Below are 19019 nucleotides of genomic sequence, written 5' to 3' on the forward strand. Positions count from 1 at the left end.
TAGGAAAAGTACACGGGGGGAAAAAAAAAGAGGAAAAGTACACGGGGGGGAAAAAAAAAGAGGAAAGTACACGGGGGGGGGAAAAAAGAGGAAAAGTACACGGGGGGGGGGGAAAAAAGAGGAAAAGTACACGGGGGGGGGGGGAAAAAAGAGGAAAAGTACACGGGGGGGGGGGGGAAAGAGGAAAAGTACACGGGGGGGGGGGGGAAGAGGAAAAGTACACGGGGGGGGAGGGGGGGGGGGGAAGAAAAAGAGGAAAAGTACACGGGGGAGGGAAGAAAAGAGGAAAAGTACACGGGGAGGAAGAAAAGAGGAAAAGTACACGGGGGAGGAAGAAAAGAGGAAAAGTACACGGGGAGGAAGAAAAGAGGAAAAGTACAGGGGGGGAAAAAAAAAGAGGAAAAGTACACGGGGGGAAAAAAAGAGGAAAAGTACACGGGGGGGGGGAAAAAAGAGGAAAAGTACACGGGGGGGGGGAAAAAAGAGGAAAAGTACACGGGGGGGGGGGAAAAAAGAGGAAAGTACACGGGGGGGGGGGGAAGAGGAAAAGTACACGGGGGGGGGGGGGGGGAAGAGGAAAAGTACACGGGGGGGGGGGGGGGTGGGGAAGAGGAAAAGTACACGGGGGGGGGGGGGGGGGGGAAGAGGAAAAGTACACGGGGGGGGGGGGAAAGAGGAAAAGTACACGGGGGGGGGGGGAAAGAGGAAAAGTACACGGGGGGGGGGGAAAGAGGAAAAGTACACGGGGGGGGGGGGGAAAGAGGAAAAGTACACGGGGGGGGGGGGGAAAGAGGAAAAGTACACGGGGGGGGGGGGAAAGAGGAAAAGTACACGGGGAGGGGAAAGAGGAAAAGTACACGGGGGGGGGAAAGAGGAAAAGTACACGGGGAGGGGGAGAAAAAAAGAGGAAAAGTACACGGGGAGGGGGGAAAGAGGAAAAGTACACGGGGGGGGGGAAAAGAGGCAAAGTACACGGGGGGGGGGGGGAAAAGAGGAAAAGTACACGGGGGGGGGGAAAAGAGGAAAAGTACACGGGGGGGGGGGAAAAAGAGGAAAAGTACACGGGGGGGGGGGGGAAAGAGGAAAAGTACACGGGGGGGGGGGGAAAAGAGGAAAAGTACACGGGGGGGGGGGGAAAAAGAGGAAAAGTACACGGGGGGGGGGGGGGAAAAGAGGAAAAGTACACGGGGGGCGGGGGGAAAAGAGGAAAAGTACACGGGGGGGGGGAAAGAGGAAAAGAACACGGGGGGGGGGGGGGAAAGAGGAAAAGAACACGGGGGGGGGGAAAGAGGAAAAGAACACGGGGGGGGGGGAAAGAGGAAAAGAACACGGGGGGGGGGGAAAGAGGAAAAGAACACGGGGGGGGGGGGGAAAGAGGAAAAGAACACGGGGGGGGGGGGAAAGAGGAAAAGTACACGGGGAGGAAGAAAAGAGGAAAAGTACACGGGGGGAAAAAAAAAGAGGAAAAGTACACGGGGGGAAAAAAAAAGAGGAAAAGTACACGGGGGGGGGGAAAAAAGAGGAAAAGTACACGGGGGGGGGGGGAAAAAAGAGGAAAAGTACACGGGGGGGGGGGAAAAAAGAGGAAAAGTACACGGGGGGGGGGGGGAAGAGGAAAAGTACACGGGGGGGGGGGGGGGGGAAGAGGAAAAGTACACGGGGGGGGGGGGGGGGGGGGGAGAGGAGAAGTACACGGGGGGGGGGGGTGGGGGAAGAGGAAAAGTACACGGGGGGGGGGGGGGGGGAAGAGGAAAAGTACACGGGGGGGGGGGGGAAAGAGGAAAAGTACACGGGGGGGGGGGGGAAAGAGGAAAAGTACACGGGGGGGGGGGGAAAGAGGAAAAGTACACGGGGGGGGGGGGGGAAAGAGGAAAAGTACACGGGGGGGGGGGGGGAAAGAGGAAAAGTACACGGGGGGGGGGGGGAAAGAGGAAAAGTACACGGGGGGGGAAAGAGGAAAAGTACACGGGGAGGGGGAAAAAAAAGAGGAAAAGTACACGGGGAGGGGGGAAAGAGGAAAAGTACACGGGGGGGGGGGGAAAAGAGGAAAAGAACACGGGGGGGGGGGGAAAGAGGAAAAGAACACGGGGGGGGGGGGAAAGAGGAAAAGAACACGGGGGGGGGGGGGGAAAGAGGAAAAGAACACGGGGGGGGGGAAAGAGGAAAAGAACACGGGGGGGGGGGGAAAGAGGAAAAGAACACGGGGGGGGGGGAAAGAGGGAAAAGAACACGGGGGGGGGGGGGAAAGAGGAAAAGAACACGGGGGGGGGGAAAGAGGAAAAGAACACGGGGGGGGGGAAAAGAGGAAAAGTACACGGGGAGGGAAAAAAGAGGAAAAGTACACGGGGGGGGAGGGGGGGAAAGAGGAAAAGTACACGGGGGGGGAGGGGGGAAAAAAGAGGAAAAGTACACGGGGGGAAAAAAAAGAGGAAAAGTACACGGGGGGGGGGGGGGGAAGAGGAAAAGTACACGGGGAGGGGGGGAAAGAGGAAAAGTACACGGGGGGGGAGGGGGGAAAAAAGAGGAAAAGTACACGGGGGGAAAAAAAAGAGGAAAAGTACACGGGGGGGGGGGGGGGGGGGGGAAGAGGAAAAGTACACGGGGGAGGGGGGAAAGAGGAAAAGTACACGGGGGGGGGGGAAAAGAGGAAAAGTACACGGGGGGGGGGGGAAAAGAGGAAAAGTACACGGGGGGGGGGGGGAAAAGAGGAAAAGTACACGGGGGGGGGGGGAAAAGAGGAAAAGTACACGGGGGGGGGGGGGGGGAAAAGAGGAAAAGTACACGGGGGGGGGGGGAAAAGAGGAAAAGTACACGGGGGGGGGGGGGAAAAGAGGAAAAGTACACGGGGGGGGGGGGGGAAAAGAGGAAAAGTACACGGGGGGAAAAAAAAGAGGAAAAGTACACGGGGGGGGGGGGGGGGGGGGGGAAGAGGAAAAGTACACGGGGGGGGGGGAAAGAGGAAAAGTACACGGGGGGGGGGAAAGAGGAAAAGTACACGGGGGGGGGGGAAAGAGGAAAAGTACACGGGGGGGGGGGAAGAGGAAAAGTACACGGGGGGGGGGAAAGAGGAAAAGTACACGGGGGGGGGGGAAAGAGGAAAAGTACACGGGGGGGGGGGAAAGAGGAAAAGTACACGGGGGGGGGGGGGAAGAGGAAAAGTACACGGGGGGGGGGGGGGAAGAGGAAAAGTACACGGGGGGGGGGGGGAAGAGGAAAAGTACACGGGGGGGGGGGGGGGGAGAGGAAAAGTACACGGGGGGGGGGGGGGGGGGGGGGGAAGAGGAAAAGTACACGGGGGGGGGGGGGGGGAGAGGAAAAGTACACGGGGGGGGGGGGGGGGGAGAGGAAAAGTACACGGGGGGGGGGGGGAGAGGAAAGTACACGGGGGGGGGGGGGGGGGGGGAGAGGAAAAGTACACGTGGGGGGGGGGGAAGAGGAAAAGTACACGGGGGGGGGGAAGAGGAAAAGTACACGGGGGGGGGGGGGGGGGGGAGAGGAAAAGTACACGGAGGGGGGGGGGGGGGGGGGGAGAGGAGAGGAGAAGTACACGGGGGGGGGGGGGGGGGGGGGGGGGGAGGAAAAGTACACGGGGGGGGGGGGGGAAAGAGGAAAAGTACACGGGGGGGGGGAAAGAGGAAAAGTACACGGGGGGGGGGGGGGGGGGGGGGGGAGAGGAAAAGTACACGGGGGGGGGGGGGGGGGGAGAGGAAAAGTACACGGGGGGGGGGAAAGAGGAAAAGTACACGGGGGGGGGGGGGGGGGGGGGGGAGAGGAAAAGTACACGGGGGGGGGGGGGGGGGGGGGGGAGAGGAAAAGTACACGGGGGGGGGAAAGAGTAAAAGTACACGGGGGGGGGAAAGAGTAAAAGTACACGGGGGGGAAAGAGTAAAAGTACACGGGGGGGGAAAGAGTAAAAGTACACGGGGGGGAAAGAGTAAAAGTACACGGGGGGGGGGAAAAGAGGAAAAGTACACGGGGGGGGGGGAAAGAGGAAAAGTACACGGGGGGGGGAAAGAGGAAAAGTACACGGGGGGGGGGAAAGAGGAAAAGTACACGGGGGGGGGAAAGAGGAAAAGTACACGGGGGGGGGAAAAGAGGAAAAGTACACGGGGGGGGGGGGAAAGAGGAAAAGTACACGGGGGGGGGAAAGAGGAAAAGTACACGGGGGGGGGGAAAGAGGAAAAGTACACGGGGGGGGGGGGGGGAAAGAGGAAAAGTACACGGGGGGGGGGGGGGGGGGAGAAAGAGGAAAAGTACACGGGGGGGTGGGGGGGGAAAGAGGAAAAGTACACGGGGGGGGGGGGGGGGGGAAGAGGAAAAGTACACGGGGGGGGGGGGGGGGGGGGAGAGGAAAAGTACACGGGGGGGGGGGGGGGGGGGGGAGAGGAAAAGTACACGGGGGGGGGGGGGGGGGGGGGGGGGAGAGGAAAAGTACACGGGGGGGGGGGGGGGGGGGGGGGAGAGGAGAGGAGAAGTACACGGGGGGGGGGGGGGGGGGGAAGAGGAAAAGTACACGGGGGGGGGGGGGGGGGGGAGAGGAAAAGTACACGGGGGGGGGGGGGAAAGAGGAAAAGTACACGGGGGGGGGGGAAAGAGGAAAAGTACACGGGGGGGGGGGGGGAAGAGGAAAAGTACACAGGGGGGGGGGGGGGAAAGAGGAAAAGTACACGGGGGGGGGGAAAGAGGAAAAGTACACGGGGGGGGGGGGAAAGAGGAAAAGTACACGGGGGGGGGGGGAAAGAGGAAAAGTACACGGGGGGGGGGGGGAAAGAGGAAAAGTACACGGGGGGGGGGAAAGAGGAAAAGTACACGGGGGGGGGGGGAAAGAGGAAAAGTACACGGGGGGGGGGAAAGAGGAAAAGTACACGGGGGGGGGGGAAAGAGGAAAAGTACACGGGGGGGGGGGGGAAAGAGGAAAAGTACACGGGGGGGGGGGGGGAAAGAGGAAAAGTACACGGGGGGGGGGAAGAGGAAAAGTACACGGGGGGGGGGGGGAAAAGAGGAAAAGTACACGGGGGGGGGGGGAAAGAGGAAAAGTACACGGGGGGGGGGGGGAAAAGAGGAAAAGTACACGGGGGGGGGGAAGAGGAAAAGTACACGGGGGGGGAAAGAGGAAAAGTACACGGGGGGGGAAAGAGGAAAAGTACACGGGGGGGGGAAAGAGGAAAAGTACACGGGGGGGGAAAGAGGAAAAGTACACGGGGGGGGGAAAGAGGAAAAGTACACGGGGGGGGAAAGAGGAAAAGTACACGGGGGGGGAAAGAGGAAAAGTACACGGGGGGGGAAAGAGGAAAAGTACACGGGGGGGGGGGAAAGAGGAAAAGTACACGGGGGGGGGGGGGGAAAGAGGAAAAGTACACGGGGGGGGGGGGAAAGAGGAAAAGTACACGGGGGGGGGGGGGGGGAAGAGGAAAAGTACACGGGGGGGGGGGAAAGAGGAGAAGTACACGGGGGGGGGGGGGGGGGGAGAGGAAAAGTACACGGGGGGGCGGGGGAGAGGAAAGTACACGGGGGGGGGGGGGGGGGGGGGGGGGAGAGGAAAAGTACACGGGGGGGGGGGGGGGGGGGAGAGGAAAAGTACACGGGGGGGGGGGGGGAGAGGAAATGTACACGGGGGGGGGGGGGGGGAGAGGAAAGGTACACGGGGGGGGGGGGAAGAGGAAAAGTACACGGGGGGGGGGGGGGGGAGAGGAAAAGTACACGGGGGGGGGGGGGGGGGGGGAGGGAAGAGGAAAAGTACACGGGGGGGGGGGAAGAGGAAAAGTACACGGGGGGGGGGGGGGGGGGGGGGGGGGGGGAGAGGAAAAGTACACGAGGGGGGGGGAGAGGAAAAGTACACGGGGGGGGGGGGGGGGGAGAGGAAAAGTACACGGGGGGGGGGGGGGGGGGGGGGGAGAGGAGAAGGGGGGGGGGGGGAGAGGAGAAGTACACGGGGGGGGGGGGGGGGGGAGAGGAGAAGGGGGGGGGGGGGGAGAGGAGAAGTACACGGGGGGGGGGGGGAAAAGAGGAAAAGTACACGGGGGGGGGGGGAAAGAGGAAAAGTACACGGGGGGGGGGGGGGGGGAAAAGAGGAAAAGTACACGGGGGGGGAAAGAGGAAAAGTACACGGGGGGGGAAAGAGGAAAAGTACACGGGGGGGGAAAGAGGAAAAGTACACGGGGGGGGGAAAGAGGAAAAGTACACGGGGGGGGAAAGAGGAAAAGTACACGGGGGGGGGAAAGAGGAAAAGTACACGGGGGGGAAAGAGGAAAAGTACACGGGGGGGAAAGAGGAAAAGTACACGGGGGGGGAAAGAGGAAAAGTACACGGGGGGGGGGGGGGAAAGAGGAAAAGTACACGGGGGGGGGGGGGGAAAGAGGAAAAGTACACGGGGGGGGGGAAAGAGGAAAAGTACACGGGGGGGGGGGGGAAGAGGAAAAGTACACGGGGGGGGGGGAAAGAGGAGAAGTACACGGGGGGGGGGGGGGGGGGAGAGGAAAAGTACACGGGGGGGCGGGGAGAGGAAAAGTACACGGGGGGGGGGGGGGGGGGGGGAGAGGAAAAGTACACGGGGGGGGGGGGGGGGGGGGGGGAGAGGAAAAGTACACGGGGGGGGGGGGGGAGAGGAAAAGTACACGGGGGGGGGGGGGGGGAGAGGAAAGGTACACGGGGGGGGGGGGGGAAGAGGAAAAGTACACGGGGGGGGGGGGGGGGAGAGGAAAAGTACACGGGGGGGGGGGGGGGGGAGGGAAGAGGAAAAGTACACGGGGGGGGGGAAGAGGAAAAGTACACGGGGGGGGGGGGGGGGGGGGAGAGGAAAAGTACACGAGGGGGGGGGAGAGGAAAAGTACACGGGGGGGGGGGGGGGGGGGGGGGAGAGGAAAAGTACACGGGGGGGGGGGGGGGGGGGGAGAGGAGAAGGGGGGGGGGGGGGGAGAGGAGAAGTACACGGGGGGGGGGGGGGGGGAGAGGAGAAGGGGGGGGGGGGGAGAGGAGAAGTACACGGGGGGGGGGGGGGGGGGGGGAGAGGGGGGGGGAGGGAGAGGAGAAGTACACGGGGGGGGGGGGGGGAGGGAGAGGAGAAGTACACGGGGGGGGGGGGGGGGGGGGGAGAGGAGAAGTACACGGGGGGGGGGGGGGGGGAGAGGAGAAGTACACGGGGGGGGGGGGGGGGGGGAGGAGAGGAGAAGTACACGGGGGGGGGGGGGGGGGGGGAGAGGAGAAGTACACGGGGGGGGGGGGGGGGGGGGAGAGGAGAAGTACACGGGGGGGGGGGGGGGGGGGGGGAGGAGAGGAGAAGTACACGGGGGGGGGGGGGGGGGGAGGGAGAGGAGAAGTACAGGGGGGGGGGGGGGGGAGGGAGAGGAGAAGTACACGGGGGGGGGGGGAGGGAGAGGAGAAGTACACGGGGGGGGGGGGGGGGGGGAAGAGGAGAAGTACACGGGGGGGGGGGGAGGGAAGAGGAGAGGAGAAGTACAGGGGGGGGGGGGGGGAGAGGAGAGGAGAAGTACACGGGTGGGGGGGGGAAAGAAATAAATACACGTGGAATGTGATTAAATACACTCGGGAGGGGAGGGTAAATACACCGGGGAGGGGAGACGGGAGAGGAGGGACGGATTGAAGGGTCTTTTAGGAGAGCCCATGATTTCTGTGCTGCAATGGGCGCGGTCTGGTGAAGGGAGGTAACTCGGGGCAGTGCAAGCGGCAGCGCTTCCACCGAGGCACCGTCCCCGTCCCGGGGCGGCTGTCTCAGGGCAGCGATCGGTTTCTGCAGCAGCCCCTTGGCCCTGGTCCAGCTCGAGGTGAAAATACCCGAACCTGACTTCAATTTTAAAACCATGTGAAGAGACTGAAGGAGCTCCTTCTCCCTCTGCGGCGGCTCCGAGCTTCACATTAACAGAGCGGGCGAGGAGAGGCGGCCTCTTCACCCCCCCCCCCCCCGGACACTGGGCATTGCCCGCCTGCTGCACGGTGAGCGGTGCATTCTGCACAGACACACCGGGGACCTGTGTGCGGCTCTCGGGAGAGAGAGAGAGAGAGAGGGGGGGGCTTTAACCTTTCTTGCAGCCGAGCACATTTACCCGCACTTCTCGCCCTTTTACTGCATGTGCCGTGGTTCTGGAGCCGGGAGTATCCTGATCTGCGGCTCAGACACGAGGATCCCGGTGCAAAGACCAGCGGGGTCCCTGGGGAGGGGTCTGCAACTCGCATCCAAAATCTGATTCCCAGCACCTCGCCTCCATCTTTCCCCACATTTATAAGCTTCCCACCCCTCCCGAAGAAAGTTTTTTTTTAAATCTAAACAAAGTAGCACCGAGTGCTAAATGTAGCGATTTGTATCAACACTGTTTCCCCCTCTATTAGTTCCTTTAATCCGAGGGAGAAAGCTGCTGGACGCAGGTTTCCAGTCGCTCCCAGTGATCACTTCATATGACAATTTTTTCCCCTTCCTTCCTGTGCCCAGATGCCTTTGAACTCATATTTGCAGATCTGTTTATAAAACTAAAAGCCCTCGGGCCTCACTTTACAACGTTCCGTTACAGCAGCATTTCTACTCATTTCAGCAACGTGCCCTCGGGGGACTTAATGCCAAGAAAATAAATCTTCCCCGCAACTAAAGAGAGAGAGAGAGAGACGAGGGGGTGGTGAAAAAAATAAAGAAGCGAGAATGCAGAAACAGTTCTTACATGGCTGCAATGTGGGTTCAATGAGTCCAGCTGCCTGCAGTCAGTCCGGTAAATCCCAAAGCTTTGCAGCGTTTCCTGTAGTCAGACACCAGATTGAAACGGGAGAAACTCAAATTGGCAGCGTGTCCGGGGCTACACACACCGAAAGAGAAGACACTAAGAGCGCTGCCGGCGCCGTGCTGCGTTACTGACTTCCCCTTTGATTTGCTTTTTCTCCTTTGCCCCCTTCCACTTGCTGCTCCTTTACTCCTTCTCTTCAGTGCTGGCGAGCCGGAGCCACCAGTTGTGCAAAGAGCTGACAAGGGGGAGGGGCACCAGTAGCAAAAAGCAACAAGCCTCTCGCTGCTCGTGTCTCATTATGGGAGCTGCACTTCTACTGGAGAGAGAGAGACTTGCATCCAATCCATCACGGGCAAGCCCAGGCTGCACTCGTTCAAACTGCTGTCTGTCTGCAGTAAACGCAAACACACAGTTCTGTCACACATTGCAATGTAGTGAACAATAAGCAGGCTGTACGATAAACAATACTGCAAAAATTGCTGCATCAATCGATTGGTTTTATTGGAGGGCGTAAGAAAGGTTACAGCACGCAAGGAGGCCATTCAGCCCATCAAGTCCGCGCTGGATGTATGCAAGAGCAATCCAGCTAGTTCTACTACCCTGCCCTTTCCCAGTAGCCCTGCAATTTTTTTTCCTGCAAATACTCTGAGAATTTACAGCTTGCAAAATATATGCATTTTCTTTCACATAAAACTTTAAAATTGATTTGCTAATGGAATGTTGGCCTTTATCTCAAGGGGGTCGGAATACAATGGGGTGCAAGTTATGTTACAGTTATATAAAGCTCTGGTTAGACCCCGTGTAGAGTACCACATTCAGTCCTGGGCACCACACCTCAGGAAGGATATATTGGCCTTGGAGGGGGTGCAGCGCAGATTCACCAGAATAATTCTGTGGCTAAAAGGGTTAAATTATGAGGACAGATTGCATAGAATAGGCTTGTAGTCCCTTGAGTATAAAAGATTAAGGGGGTGATCTAATTGAGAGTTTAAGATGATTGAAAGATTGGATAAGGTAGACAGAAACTATTTCCTCTGGTGAGGAAGTCCAGAGCAAGGGGGCATAACCTTAAAATTATAGCTAGACCGTTCAGGGGTGATGTCAGGAAGCACTTCTTCACACAAAGGGTAGTGGAAATCTGGAACTCTCTTCCCCCCCAAAAGCTGTTGAGGCTAGATCAATTGAAACTTTCAAAACTGAGATTGAGATTGATAGATTTTTGTTAGGCAAGGGTATTAAGGGTTATGGAACCAAAGCGGGTAGATGGAGTTACGATACAGATCAGCCATGATCTAAGTGAATAGCAGAACAGGCTTAAGGGGCTGAATGACATAGGAACAGGATTAGGCCAATTTTATCATTATACAAAGTACCAAGTCCTCCAGAATAAAGACTACCCAGGTTTAAAGCATATGTTTCTCTCAAAGACTCATAGCATAGTACCTAATCACCCTTTCAGAAATTTCCCAAAACATTTCTGTTACTAGATATTTTCATTGTGTCCAATGCCATAGGCCACTCCCATAAACAAACCCCCACTCCCTACAGTTCGGAGTGTGCCTATGCCTGCCTAATACTTAGGTAAATTTAGCAATCGCAAGGTCAAAACAAAAACAGTCGTCAACTATTCTGGCTCACTGAAAATAATATGTCCTTTCAGGTGATTTCCTCAACTTTGGTAGATGGAATAATAAACACTCCATCACACTGTGGCTTTGGCTATAAACTACCAGTCAGATGTAATGAACAGTAAAACTTTAAATGAACAGTATTAAATATAAACAGTAGGTTTACAGTAATTACAAGCTTTACTATATTAAGAATATCAAAAACAACAAGGATATCCTCCTGCACTAATACACAATGTAAAATTGACCCTTATGTCTGATGTGATTCACTCCCACGGAGTCTCTGGTCTGCATTATCACTGTCTGCTTCAGCATTACTGCTGACTGGGTGCAATATAGCCCAAAATATAGCTCCAAATTTATTTGAAGTTATTCTGAAACAAAGGGAATTAAAACATGTATTTCTCCAACTCAGACAAAACTGACGATCAAACATATACTTTGATAAGACGCTGTCAAATGCATAGGCTGCTTGCTCATCTGGGAAATCTCCAACATCCTTTTAAGCTTAAGACTTATTTGCAGAACATTCATACCTATCCAGACAGCTACCAGTGACGGTGCTGGACTGAATAATGTTTTCCATTCAACCGACATCAGTATATTAAACCACTTTTTCTTCCACGGAAGCAATCTACAAATGCATATTAGTAAGGCAATTTGAACACAGCTTCTTTCTATGTTTCTCTGCAGCCTGCAAAAGCAGTTAGCAGTAACTCACATTTGTGATGACCAGACTCCTATACCAAGCTATCAAAATATATCGATTTTACTATAAGAATTGAAACTAAAACTCCCCATTTGTCACAACTTCACATATGATGAATTACTTTGAAATTCAGTCATTGTTGTCATGTAGGTAAAAAAGTAGTAGCCAGTTTGCAGACAGCAAGATCTCAGAAACAGCAATTAGATGAATGACCAGTTAATCAGTTCGAGTGTCAACCAAAATGATGTGCTCGAGTCCCAGAGTGGGAATTCAACACACAATATTCTGAGAGTATTACCAAACAAGCCAAACAAACACTTGGGGGTTTGAGGTGTAGCTGTCCTAAGCTCCACAAATGCCCCAAATCTTCTGGATCATAGAATAAGTCTGTTTAAAAAATAAATATATTAGAGAAACTGTTGGGTTGCACTTGAAGAGCAGCACATGGATCAACTCTCCACTGAAAAAAATTGGCCTATTAGATTGCCTCTTGCAGTTTCCTCACAAAAATTGAATTTTATTTAACGTGCCTGTTACCACAGAACTGCACAGATGCAAACTGCATCTCCTCATAGCATTTTTTGGAATAAAATAAAGAATACCTTGCCAAGTGTTTTGATACAGAAATGTTTTTGCAGTTCTCAGAAGGTTAGCTGGTATCCCTGGTCTACTCCATTACCAAAATCCTGCCTCTCCCCAGGAAATATCAAACAAATCAAATTTACCAAAGGCCATTTAAAAAATAAACTTTTGACAATATTTTCTGGCAATTTTCTATTCCTTATCTTTTATAATTCACCTTAATAGTAACAGGTTCCACAGTAAATTCCCAAAATTAATGTAATAAATCATCTGAGTCAATTCCCTTTCTGTGCAACCTTCTATTACTGCATTCCAGAAATTACATAGAGTAGCTTTTCATAGTGTGCTCCTCATTGACAGACTAACAGTTACCTGGTTCAATTCCCAGTAAGCACTAATGTAGCTTATTTCACCCTGAAAAATGGTGCACTTGGTAATATTCCGCTTTGTACTCACTTCCTATAAAAAGAACAGCCCTGCCTAGGTGATATGTATACGTACAATACACAACCAACCCCACAAGCACAGGCAGCTGCAGCGTCACATTACATCCTTCTGGTACCTGATGCAGTTTCTCTACTAATAAGTCAGAGAATCATAGCCCAATAGAGATAGAGATCTCTATCTCTATTGTCAGTACTATTTCCAAGCCAGGAATGCCTACTTAAAGGTATGCTATATGAAGTATTTGTGGTCAATATAAAGTTGGGACAGGAATGCACCCATTATAAAGCTTAGTATAGTCAGAGATCACAGATGGTCAAAAGTCAAGACTGAGTCCCAATGAAAAGCAGTGTGTGAAGCTTCCCTGATGTCTCGGTAAGCTTATCCCAGTGAGCAGTAATGTCCCAGGCTTGATTGCCAATCTTTATCTCAGCTCGTTGAAATTAACCTCAGCATCCGTGGGTTAGGGAGGGGAGAGTCAGCCAGACTTCCGGCTTTTCATTACTAGCAACTGGCCCCTGTTGGAGGTGTGCGTGGGTGGATGTCAAATGAGAACAGGATTAGGCTCAGCACTGATCCCCTAGAGGTTAAATAGCCTGGCCACACTCACTGTTGAAGCTTACTCATCATTAGCACGAGATACCAGAGAATGACTGGTGCCCATGTAACTGTACCCTACAAAGAATCAACAGCTTTAAGAGAGGGGAGTGAACTTCTGAGAAAGAAAAAACAAAGAAGGCAATGGGTGCACAAATACACTGATTCCCCCATTTGATAACTGGGTATTTTCCCTATGCAGGTGCTCTAATGTTATTCTGAAGACCACTGTAAGCAAATCTGCCCTGGATTCCAAATAAGTGTATTTTCATTCATACAGTTAACATTGTTAATATGTCCCTCTGCCCTTAAATTACTGTAACGATTTAACTTTAAACCCCTCCTTTATAATTCCACATTCTTTTCTTGCTGTTTGTACTATTTTCTGTGAATTTATTTTGTTGTCAAGTTCTTCTCTCTTCTCCCCTCAAGACGTTGATTCCTGCTGGGATACAATTCCGCAGGTGCCAGGTGCCCTCCAGCATCTCGTTCAAGTGGCCATTCTTCATTGCAAGCTAATCGGTGTTGGCAGACTAATTCCGTTCGTGGGAATGGAAATCTAAGGCTGATTGTCTCCTCACTGACCCAAGGAGCACTGAGGCCAACAGCAGCCTCCTCCCTGCCACCCTCACTGATTTCAGCTAATGCAGCACAGATCAGGAATCAAACCTGTGACCTTGCAGTCTGTCTGGTTCAGTTATACATTGTCTTTATTAACTGAAGCATCAGGGAAGTTTTTGACCTTCATTTATATTTTCATAGAAGTGCTTTTCTAATTCAGGTGAAAATATGATAGCTTCACAGTCAGTATGGAAACTCACTGAATGAAGAAAAATAATTCAGATACCTCTATTTGTTGGGAATGTTAATGTTTTGATAATCACACCAGCGCTTTGTTTTATACAACACAAACTGATAAAAAATTTATATATCCAAAATCAAGTGAAATGAATGGAAGCTCTGCAGTGTTTAAACGAGAGCACCATAAAATTAATAGAAACATGTCCTTATCGATCAAAGACTGTTAGTGTGAGGACATCCCAACAGACCGCAGGCTTGTTTTTGATGTATTGTACTAGACAGCAGGAATAGATACATGTGCATTATTAAAGTACCCATCTTTTTTGCCTAAGATTGTGCTGATGAAAGACAAAGAATTCCAAAAACCTCACTAGTTAAGATGAATAGTTCACTGATAGTGTTTGTAGCTACAGTATGTGCAGCTGTCTATTGTTTTTTTTGTTGCATTCTTGTGACATATTTACTGTCAAATATCCTTGCATATACATATTATATACAGTGGTTTATATTCCCACTAATTTTAGTTCTTTCTTCCCCTGATTAATTTACAAGGACAAACTATCTGCTGCCATGCCTCTGCCAACAGTGCTCAGCAACTGGCTAAGACGAGGTCCATAAGAACATAAGAAAAAGGAGCAGGAGTAGGCCATACAGCCCCTTAAGCCTGCTCCACAATTCAATAAGATCATGGCTGATCTTATTGAATGAGATCTTCGACCTCAACTCTACTTTCCCGCCCGATCCCTATATCCTTTGATTTCCTTAGAGTCTAAAAATCTATCGATCTCAACCTTGAATATACTCAACGACTGAGCATCCACAGCCCTCTGGGGTGGAGAATTCCAAAGATTCACAACCCTCAGAGAGAAGAAATTCCTCCTCATCTCAGTCCTAAATAGCCAACCTCTTATCCTGAGACTATGCCCCCTAGTTCTAGACTCGCCAGACAGGGGAAACAGCCTCTCAGCATCTACCCTGTCAAGCCCTCTCAGAATTTTATATATTTCAATGAGGTCCCCTCTCATTATTCTAAACTCCATTTTACTCAATCTCTCCTCCATATAGGTCCATTTTACTCAATCTCTCCTCATAGGACAATCCTCTCATCCCAGGAATCAATCTATGGTAGCAGTTGGGTGTCTTGTCTGCCATTTTCTCTCTCTCCTGCCTCCCATCAGAAAGTGTCAGGTTCCTACTTTCCATTTCCCCCAGAATTACAGAAATTAGCCTGTGAGAAGAATTGCACACCCACAGATGTCCTAGGACAGCATTTAATGAGCTGCAAGTGAACATATTTAAAGTGCAAGGGGTTGGCAGCCCACATAGACTTATAAAAACTGGAGCATTGCATGAATGCTGAGTCTCACCAAAAGGGAGTTTGTGATAGTGAAATACCATGAATGACATCATCATTATTCGTGGTTCGACACTACAATGAGCATCATTCACAAGATTCTGACTCTTATCCTTTTGCGTGCCATGGCTGACACAGAGTACAGCAATTTGTTAAAGTACATCTAGCACAGTGTCACTTAATAAAAATTACAGCACCTCTATTGTTTACAATGGGCAAAATAGCAACAAAGCAAACCATCTCTGTTTCTCAGTCAACACATTTAGTAGAAAAATAAAATTTCAGACCAGAATTTGAGTACCGTAATAGAAAATAACAGAATTTTGAAATGGTTATTTCTATTGGGCAGTATGCCAGTGTTTCAATGCCATGAGATGATCAGATGTTGGGTTTGAGTCTGAGATTCTCCACATGGTGAGCACCTAATCTTAGCCACACCACTAAGGTGGACATAAGGCAGACGCTCAAAAGTAGAATCACCTTCTCAAGGGCAATTAGGGATGGGCAATAAGTGCTGGCCTCGCCAGCGACGCCCACATCCCATGAACGGATAAAAAAAAATCACTCAGGCTGCTTTCTCAGCTGTGCAGTCTCTCAGCGTGCAATGATCTTAAGTCAGGGCTGGGCTGGACGAATGGGAAATTGGGAGATTTCCCGAGCACCCCTATGCATGGTTCCATAATGCTGTACTATCAGTGCCACCCTTTCTTCTCAAGTCCTGTGCCCTTTCAGGGGAGTCAGCCCATTCCTGGTATTAGTGGTGGTGGGGGCAGCCTAAATGGAACTCTGGAATGATGAGCAATTGAAACAATCAATGATGGATTCACTGCAATTTATTCAGTAAGTAATTCCTCATTGCCAAAACTTCACATATAATAATCTAACAATACTTGCAATGTTAACACTAAAATTGTACTAACAAAATCAATAACAATGTAAAACTTAACAAAAATAATAAAGATGTTGCAGAATAAGATTAATATAGTCCTGAAAATGCAACCAGTTTCAATGAAGTTAACAGCAAAAATAGACAACTTTATTATAAGAATATTAGTGGAATAAAGCTGCTTAGTTATTTAAATTCTACCTCCACAGTAGAACTACTTTAATATTGATTGACACAGAGTAAATTATTATCCTTGCAGTGAATTAAACTACATTTCAAAAGATACTGCCTTGAGCACCATATTCACGGAGAATTACCAAACAGCTTAAAGGAAGCAGGTCTCCTTTTCCAATGCCATCAGTTGCTATGGCAACCAGTTCTAGGTGATGCATGCTGACAGTGATGTAATTCAATAATAATCGCTCTGACCCATTTTCTCCTGACATACATTTACAGATTATCTTACCAATCAACAGTGGGTCAGTAGAGGCTGACTGACAAACTGTATGTCTCTGTTACTCTCCCATTTGAAATCAAATTAATGGAGAAAAAGGGGGATGGGGAATTAAAATTGATTGTTCTTAAAGCTAGCATCTGTTGATGCTACAGATTTTAAATTGGTTGTAATCAAATCATGTTGTTGTTCACATACACACTTGGGGCAGAAACGAATTCTAGTCAACTATTGTATGAAATACAACGGGTGATGCAGCTTTATATTGACATGATAAATTCCTTTCTGGAGGTGATATATGAGGCAGGAAAGATCTAGGTGCCCTAGGAGAAAGGCAGAGGTGAATCCAAATATGTTACCTTACTAATGCGATGTATTGCTCTTAAAATATATATTTTGCAAAATAAACCAACGCTATTCTAATGAAAAAAGAAAAGCATTAAAGTACTTTTGTGGTGATGACTAATTGGGTTGGATTCTAGAACCTAATCAGTTCTTTTTAATCCTAAAGGGAACTATTAAAGGTCCAATCACAACACATAAAATCATCTGATAGTTACAGATCTCCTGCTGATGTAATTGTATTATCTATTCTAGACCATGGCTTCCCTCGCTCCCAATCAATCAAGAGAAACAGTTACGTGCGTAAGAATACAATATAAAAAAGGTAGATCACATATAGTAACGATATAGAGTTTGCCACTTGTGGCCCTTGAAAGGTGACTGCGCAGTCCTCAGGGTATCAACAGGGCGTAGCCATGAAAGGGCCAGCGCCCAATATTATTTACTAAATGATTAATAAGCTATTCATCTTTTGTAATTGCCATGAAAAATAAAGTTGTAAGCTGAAGGGGCTTATTTACTGAGTTCAAATATTGTTTAAAAACAAATATCCCTTTTACAACACAAAAGAAACAGAAAGATAAAAGATAGGAGGGTTGGGTAGTATCGATGATTTCACATTTGCCTTTCACCACTGGGATCTGGATTCAAAGTCTTCTCGGTCTGCTGGCTGTATAGTTCCTATGTTAAATGAGTTTAGGCAGTGTCATGCCAGTTTGGAGGTGGGCATGGACCACAGCACAAAATTGGCAATCTCACCAAGAGGCCACAAGATGTCTCATTTGGGAAATGGAAAAACGTCACATTGAGACATTGAGTGCTGGAGAATGGAAAGCCTTCCATATTAGGTTGCCCTTGTAGAGTATAGCTCTTGATTCTAGTCCAGGCTTAGGAGGCTTGATGCTGATACTGGGGCCAAGCAATGAGGAGCTTTGCCTTCTACTCCCCAACAGTATTTTCTTTCAGTCAGCTGGGTGTCTGATATGTGCAGAAACCCATCGCCAAGTTTAAGAGCCTCTAAAACACGCTACTGAGAAATCTACACCCATCTATTTGCTCAATATGGAGTGCACACTCTCCCCTTGTAGGGACACAGCCCACTACCCATATCCAGAGCGCTTAGGTGCAAAATCAAGACTTAAGGACTCCCAAATGTGTGCAAGGGTATTGTTGGAGTTTAACCAGCTAATACTATGCAGCTTAGCAGAGCTGCTTCCAACAGCTTGTTTACCAAGGAGTGTGTTACCCACTGGGGAATTGACTAGCAGGGTTATCTGAAATTGAGTGGAAAGAATGCTGGGCCCCTGTGACAGATGTAACTTTCAGGTTTCATTCGTGAGCCAGGTTGGCTAGTTAATTATTAACAGTGCCCTGGAGTACTGCAGACCTGCCTAGGTCAGGCTTCAGATTACTGAATCTGCCACAGATGGCTGACTTTGTTCTGAGCTTCCATTACCAGGTCTATCATCTTGGAGCCACTTCAACCCCAAGGAAACACCTCTTATCTCTCCCTGATGGAAGGAACCACCTCAACCTCAAGGAGACCCTGTTTATTTCTCCTCCAAGGAAGGTTATCGCTAGTTGGTCAACAGGCAACTGACTAGCATGGATTTGAGCCCTGGATGGCAGGTACCATCAACTCCTCAAGAACTGCATGGTGAACATTACAACCTCGTCATAAAATGTGTGAGTGCATTGCCACCATCCTCCCAACCATAGCATGGACACACTGACACACTCAACTGTGGTTTCATCAGTTGGAGGCGTGTAGTTTCAGCAGTAGCTGCTTGTCTCTCTGCAACCCAATCATGATAGGCATCGAGGCCTGCATATATGAGCATCTGTTCTCATACCCACCCTCTAGATGGCAACTGCCAGCAGCTGTTGTTACAAGTATCACAGTTTCTTTATCAGCCATACAATGGACATCAGATTTCAACATGGTTGAAGGACCTCCAGAGTACCTTGCATTATCCGAAATGAGACACCTAGACGTTCTAGACATCCAAGTCCAATGCCACATACCAGGCTTACACTTAACCAGCTGTTTATTCCAGGTTCCCAGCACGAACACCCCTAACTTTGCTGAGTAGAAAATGCACCAAAAAACTGGAATAGTAACTACTTAAAACACATTATCTGTCAAAACTAAGAATGCCAACCAGAATTTTTTGAAAAATAGCCCTTCACCCTCGAAGGCTTAATATTACTGGTTGTTAACTATATCCATGTGATTTATATCAATTAGCGTTAATTTTATTCGGGTGGTGTGTATCAATTAGGGCTCTCATATCCATATATAAGAGAGCTTATCTAGGGTGTGGTGTGTGTAATGTGGAGCTCTGTGAATAAAGGCTTGGAAGCAACTGAAGACCAGGATCTAGTATTCTATTCTTCACCACCAGGCTATCCAGCTTAGAACACCGATGTACAGAACACATTGACCAGTGGCCATGGCAATAACAATTATTTAAAGTATCCACATGGCAAAAGCTC

The 19019-nt window shown here is 50.7% G+C and overlaps 1 protein-coding gene across 3 annotated transcripts in view; it reads right to left on the reverse strand.

The window, feature by feature from the left end:
* The window catches only part of ripor1 (RHO family interacting cell polarization regulator 1), a 313053-nt gene that overhangs the window by 170583 nt on the left and 123451 nt on the right, over positions 1–19019 (reverse strand). The window contains exon 1 of one of the 3 annotated variants that reach the window (XM_067997841.1): positions 8667–8960. The exons of the other annotated variants lie outside the window; for them this stretch is intronic. The gene's annotated coding sequence lies outside the window, so the exon portion shown is untranslated. Of the gene's footprint in view, positions 1–8666; positions 8961–19019 lie in introns of those variants that run through there. 3 annotated transcript variants of the gene reach the window in all.

This window comes from Heptranchias perlo, chromosome 16, assembly GCF_035084215.1.
Source record: "Heptranchias perlo isolate sHepPer1 chromosome 16, sHepPer1.hap1, whole genome shotgun sequence".
NCBI lineage: Eukaryota > Metazoa > Chordata > Chondrichthyes > Hexanchiformes > Hexanchidae > Heptranchias > Heptranchias perlo.